Below are 5974 nucleotides of genomic sequence, written 5' to 3'. Positions count from 1 at the left end.
CTGACAGTCAAATGGTCCGGCGACGTTTGCTTGTGCAGTGAGAAGGGGTTGGGGAAGGACATCGGCGGACGCTGAACTGCGCGGGCAAATGATACTTCCCGGTTGCACAGGCCGAGGAAGGGTTTTTGGTTGAGGTACTCCACCTTGAGCCTTTGACTCAAAAGTCTGACCCACAAGGCAGTGGGAGGACGTAGGGTTTTGCTCGAGGACCCTGACCCTAGCCTCTGACTTAAAAGTCTGACCAACGAGGCAGTGGGAAAATGTAGGGTTTTATTTGGGGACCGGAGCCGACGACTCAACAGTCTGACCTTCTCGGCTGCAGGGGGTTGGCCTAACCCGAGGGCGCAGGGAATAAGGCATTACTGTCTCATTCCTGATGAGGCCGCGCACAGCAGGTGCCTTTTGAGCAGTACCGGGTTCTTTGGTTTTAAAAGTATTTCGACCGTATTGGATAATGCGCCGGCGGTCACAGTCAGCCGTTGGGCGATCGGAGTGTGCGGTTTTTGGGGCCGACCTTCTCTAACCCGTCCTTCATCGGGGGAAGGCAGCATCGCTGCTACCATAAATATGGACATGCTGGTCGCCCGTAGGAAACACCTTACTGCCTTCACACTCCTGTCGCAGATGACAGTACGACTTTACCCCCAGACCGCCTCGTAGCACAATTTCTCGTCGGGGGGGGTCTCGCTGCTCCGCTTTGGCCTTCCTGGCATGGTTGCACCTTGTGGAACGAAGTTCCAGCCAGTGTAGCCCGCAGGTTGCAGTACTCAGTGTAGCCCGCAGGATCATTGCAGTACTGAAGGCCGATCACCACGTCAAGGTGGCAGCTCTAGGTCAGGCCAAAACCTTATAGAAGTATATATTCTAGTCATTTCTCCCGCTGTATGACACCCTGGCGTTGTCTAAAGATGAGAGTGAAGTCCTCAGTAAGGGCTTTTCTGATCTGTTTTCCGGCAACTGGGAAAAGGAGTTTGTCCCAGAAAACCGGGGAGAGTCGGTGATAGTGCACATTTTCAAAAAAGGGTCTCGTATTGGGTGTGGTAAACACAAAGGGATCAGATTGCTGGCTCACAGGTGCTTCGTCGCCTTATGGTGACTCGCGAAACACTGACTCGAGAGCAACAGGCGGACTTCCGGCTTGGTAGGAGTAACAGTGACCAAATCTTCACCCTGTACGGTGCTAGAACGTCATACGTACAAACGACCGACAATTTTAGTATTCCTGGCTTTCCAAGGCATAGTTGACTAAGCTGACCGGTCTATGCTTCTTGACATATTTGCTCACCAAGGAATGCCTCAGTAGCATTATTGCAATTTACAAATGAATTTATCTCGTCACATCCAAAATCTTTTGAACGGAAGAGATAAGTTTGTAGAAGTAATGCGGAGGTTAACCAACATTGGCACCCAGAAGGGTTGTGTGACGGTCTTTATTTTATCCATGCGGGCATTTATTATTCAAAGCACACCCGTTCCCTATCCTCATCGAGTAAAATTTATTCATTCTTCTGTCTCCCTTTAAGAGCGGAGTGACTGTCCACCAAAAAACCACTACCTAAACGCTGAAAACAGAGCAGCTTATGTGCCGATTTTATTCCACATTGAGGAACAATACACGCAAAACGACAGGAGTGGTAGGTAACTTGCAAAGCTGAATTGTTCGGCCTTTGTAAACAGTGTATTTGGAGATGTTGGATTGTCTACTCTGGTTTCCAAATTATATGGATGCATAAGACGAATAATGGTGCGCAAGAGTAGTGCTTGCGTACAGGTGTATTATGCAGAAACCCATATTAATGGGACAAATACACAACTAGCCGCTAATTCGTTCCATGAGCTGGACAGCTCAGTTACAACGGTTTGATCACCAGTCGACGATATTGTCGGTATGTCAAGTAACGAGTGGGAGTATCCTAACCCAATTGGTTTCAAAAAGCTGCCCTGGCTGTGACCCAAGGGTGGTGCGGCTCTTCGCGCACGCTGTGGGGTTCGGCTGCACAACTGTTTCCACGTGATCTGAAAAGTAGCGGAATCAAAACCATCAAATGGAAATTTTTGGTTGCATGGCTACCGTGCTATCAGGAGGGAATATGATAGCTGAAAAACTTCCGGGTCATCCAGGCGTAGAAAGAAACAGACGAAGAGCTAAACCTAAACCAAGCATCTTCTTGTCCAGTATGCCATCCCAATCCCAACTGACCGACAATCAGACCCACTGCTTGCTCATTCCAATGGCCTCAAAACTGTCTTCTTCTGTCCCGTCTTGTGTCCTACAATTGACTGGTCAAAGGGAGCTCCAATGGTTACACGTGGTACAGTGTTACCTAGCTTATGCGGGATGTTTCTGCATATTTTGGGGTACTTATGGTCTGAGTCTGGCGTACAAAGCCAAGAACGAGAGCCGATTCACAAAAGTAGAAAGGTGGAGTGCTTACCTCTACAACTTCAGTGGTGCCAACACGTTTCCATCCAGAATCCGGTGGTGTACACAAGGAAATAATGTGCACATTCGGAGTGCTTTCTGGCTCCCATGCGAGATCCCTACAGCTTAGGCTGATTTCAATGCCTTTTAAATCAGACCATCAACCAGTACAAGTAGACCGCCTTTCCGTTCAGCAGTCGTTCATACCATTATTGAAAATAGTTTCGGACCTAGGCTTAGGCGGTACGAAAACCTGTTCAAGTAATCTTCCCAAGCATAATGATAGTTGGAAGGTCAGATTATCCCCACGAATACTCAGCAAACCGAAGCAAGAACGGTGCAAAACTGCCCTTCCCAAGTTACTCATGATTCCTGATTGGATGAAACAGTGAACCCCATTGAAGATATCTGGACGTGTCTCAACACAATCATGGATACAACGGCGAACAATGCTCTGATGTTGTTGATTACTCAGGCAAGTAAAAGTTTATGAGTTCCCACTCCGATAAATTGTGAGTAGCTTGATTACTTGCGAGACCGTGCATGCCATAGCATTAGCCTCTGTGGGACAGCAAAGCGCTGTATGAGAGTCAAGATGGTCTGGCGAAACGGACTCGACAGGTAAGCCAAAACTGCACAGATTCTGTCACTCACTGAACGACTTGAGCTCGGAGTTGCTTCAAGACAACTTTGATCCCGACTCTACTACAAAGTCTGAAGCCCGCACAGAAAACTATACAGTCTCGTATTCTACCACGGCGACCTCATGACATCCTATCTCGGAGAAGCGGAGATAAGAACAGCCTTTAACCAACTTGGTCATCTTGTACAGGATGAACCCTTCAGCGTGTTGAGGCCAGAAAAAATATCCAGCGTTCAGAGGGGAAAAATTGCTTAGCATTGCAAAACATTTCTAACTGATGTTCCTTTAGTCGCTCAACGAAGACAACCTTTCTTCTGCTTCTCATGACCTTTTATTGCCCGGGTTCCTCCCAAATCGTTTTTGCGTATTCTCGAATCGTATTCACGGAAAACCTGATAGAAAGCAATTACGACGAGCTCTTATCGAATACCACATTATTCAATTTTCAGAAGTATTCGACCGGGTTTCACACGTTCCACTGCTCCACAAACTTGAGAGCTAAAAGACTCAAGGAGAAATTCCACGCTTTTCTTCCAAGTGTAACGTTCCGAGCGGAACGTTCCATGGAGTTTCTCAAGTTTCCGCAGCAGGACTACTCCTGATCAGCAGCGAATGTCCTCTCAAGTCCACGCCTTCTATTTGTAGACGAATCGCCATTGTGGGTTTCACCGCCAACGCACCTCAAGTAGATACTGACGCCGTAAATCAGTGATCATTTGACTGACACCTTTCTCGGAACGACGAGGCGTGTCCATATGTCGTTCGAAGGGGAAAAGATAAGCCCCTCTGTCGTGTTTAGTGACGATGGACCAGAGTATATATTAGTGCAGTTTCTGGTGGCCATAATATAACTCAGAAAAAATATGAACTAATAATAGTTTTACTATGGTTGACAGTGGCGAGTTACACCATGATAAAACAAATGCAATGCGAAAGGTGGAGCAAAAGGGGAACTTATTGTTTATGAGAATTACTGGATAAAAGTCCGGACGGGGGAACGTGTTCTATCCGCAGTATAGCTGCTACACGTCTTCCCTAATTGTCCGTGAACCTAAATGACTTCCTGTCCGTCGCGCGCGCAAGTGTGTATGGTGACCTTCCTATATATAGGAAGGTTTGACGAGTGCATAATACCAAGAATCGTTCCGACGCGTACAAAGCGGGAACTGATTTATTGCCGGTCTAGGTTCCAAGTGGGACAGATTTCTGCCACGTCATTTAAGTGTTTGCGGAACAAAGAAGTCGCGTGATCCAATGAGCACGGGTATACTAAACAAATTGAGCGAAGTTGTTTGAAAGAACAACAAAGTGACCGATACAAATATCGCAAAGACAGGTCCCAGAAATATTTATGTACCTGGCTCTCTTCAAGCATATCGTTCTCAAACTATCACGAAAAATTGGGTTAGGGTATTCGTCATTCGGTTCACATCCCACAATTTCACTCATACCGATCTCCAGACGCTTCTTAAAGCCTAAGTCAGAGGTCTTCTTGAATACGCTATTCAAGTTGTCTACTCACTGAGTGTGTCCAACGAGCTGCTACGAATATGGTTGTCGGCCCCAACTCTGTTAAGTATGGGATGCATCTTGGGCATAAACTCATTCCCTAAACTAATTTGGCCTCCGAGGGGGGCTTTTCGCAATTGACTTCACTAATAAACGGCGGGGCCATGTTAAGGTTTTCAGGATCAGGGATCGCTTTTTTAAGACAATTTCTCTCACCTCGGGGAATCGGTTCGTGGAATGCCCTTTGTACTACGGCTTTCGTGCTGCATCTAGGACTCATTTAGAACCCGATTTTTGTGTGAGGCTTAGCTACAGCAATGATAACACCAGGCGCTCTGAACATAAGGAGCGGTGCTACATATTGTTTTCGCTCGTGTCTTTCAGACGAATGGAAGCCGCTGAAAATGAGGAACAAATCCCACCTGGGTGAAAGCCTCGATATTGTGTGCCAATCAGTGAACTAGTGAACCTCTGAGAATATCATAATAACCCCGGATGTATCCAGTAGGGGTACCAACTTGTGCACACTCGGCATTGTGACGCTACACAGTGTGAATCCATTGCAGCTGAAATTCGATTTTGAGGCTACATAAGAAATTTCCAAGGAAGAGTCGTCACATGCACAACTGTTCCGAACCATCAGTGAGGCAGTGCAACGGTCGACAATTCTGATATGGATGTGATTGATCCGAATGTTGGGCTACTGGCCGATTAAGTTCTGATTGGTGAAGCCTATTGATTCAAGAGGGAATGGGATCCCATATTGGTTGCATAGTGGTTGCTAATGGAACGTCAAGGTGTTCGAACTTTCAGATGCTACTGTTGCATTTGCTTCAACCATGAAGCACTGTGTGTGGGTTTCGGCAAGTTTAGGGTATTCAGTACACCCATTGGACCTTTGGTGGAGGTCCTGTGTGAGACGGCCAGACGGAGAATCTAACTGGGGTGTGGGCGATAATTTGCTTTTTAGCTCGTGCACCCATCATCAACTCGCCATCTAACTCCGTATCGGGAATCTGGTTGTGAGTGGCGGTCTGCTAGCATTTGACTCGAAACACTGTCCAGTATATGCGCTAGTTGGGGTGCTTTCCGCATAGATTTTTCATGCAGCTGACAAATCCGTGGGTGTTCTGCTGATGAGCAGAGGTCAGAAACTTCTCAACGGTTATCCACAGCTATACGTCACTTCTACTAATAAAAGTACTAGCATATGTACTTGTGATGAACATGACTGATACTCCGTTCATTGCTCTATTAATTGTTATCTTGTTTTAATATTACATATGCTGTACATATTCGCCAATTCGAATACATACTTACTGGTTGTTACACTGCACTGAATTCTGGGTTTTTAGTTCGTCTGGTTATACCGATATACGTACAAAACTTAATTCTCACAC

The sequence above is a fragment of the Opisthorchis viverrini genome (assembly GCF_000715545.1).
Source record: "Opisthorchis viverrini unplaced genomic scaffold opera_v5_118, whole genome shotgun sequence".
In the NCBI taxonomy this organism is placed as follows: Eukaryota; Metazoa; Platyhelminthes; class Trematoda; order Opisthorchiida; family Opisthorchiidae; genus Opisthorchis; species Opisthorchis viverrini.
Note: the sequence above shows the minus strand (reverse complement) of the source record.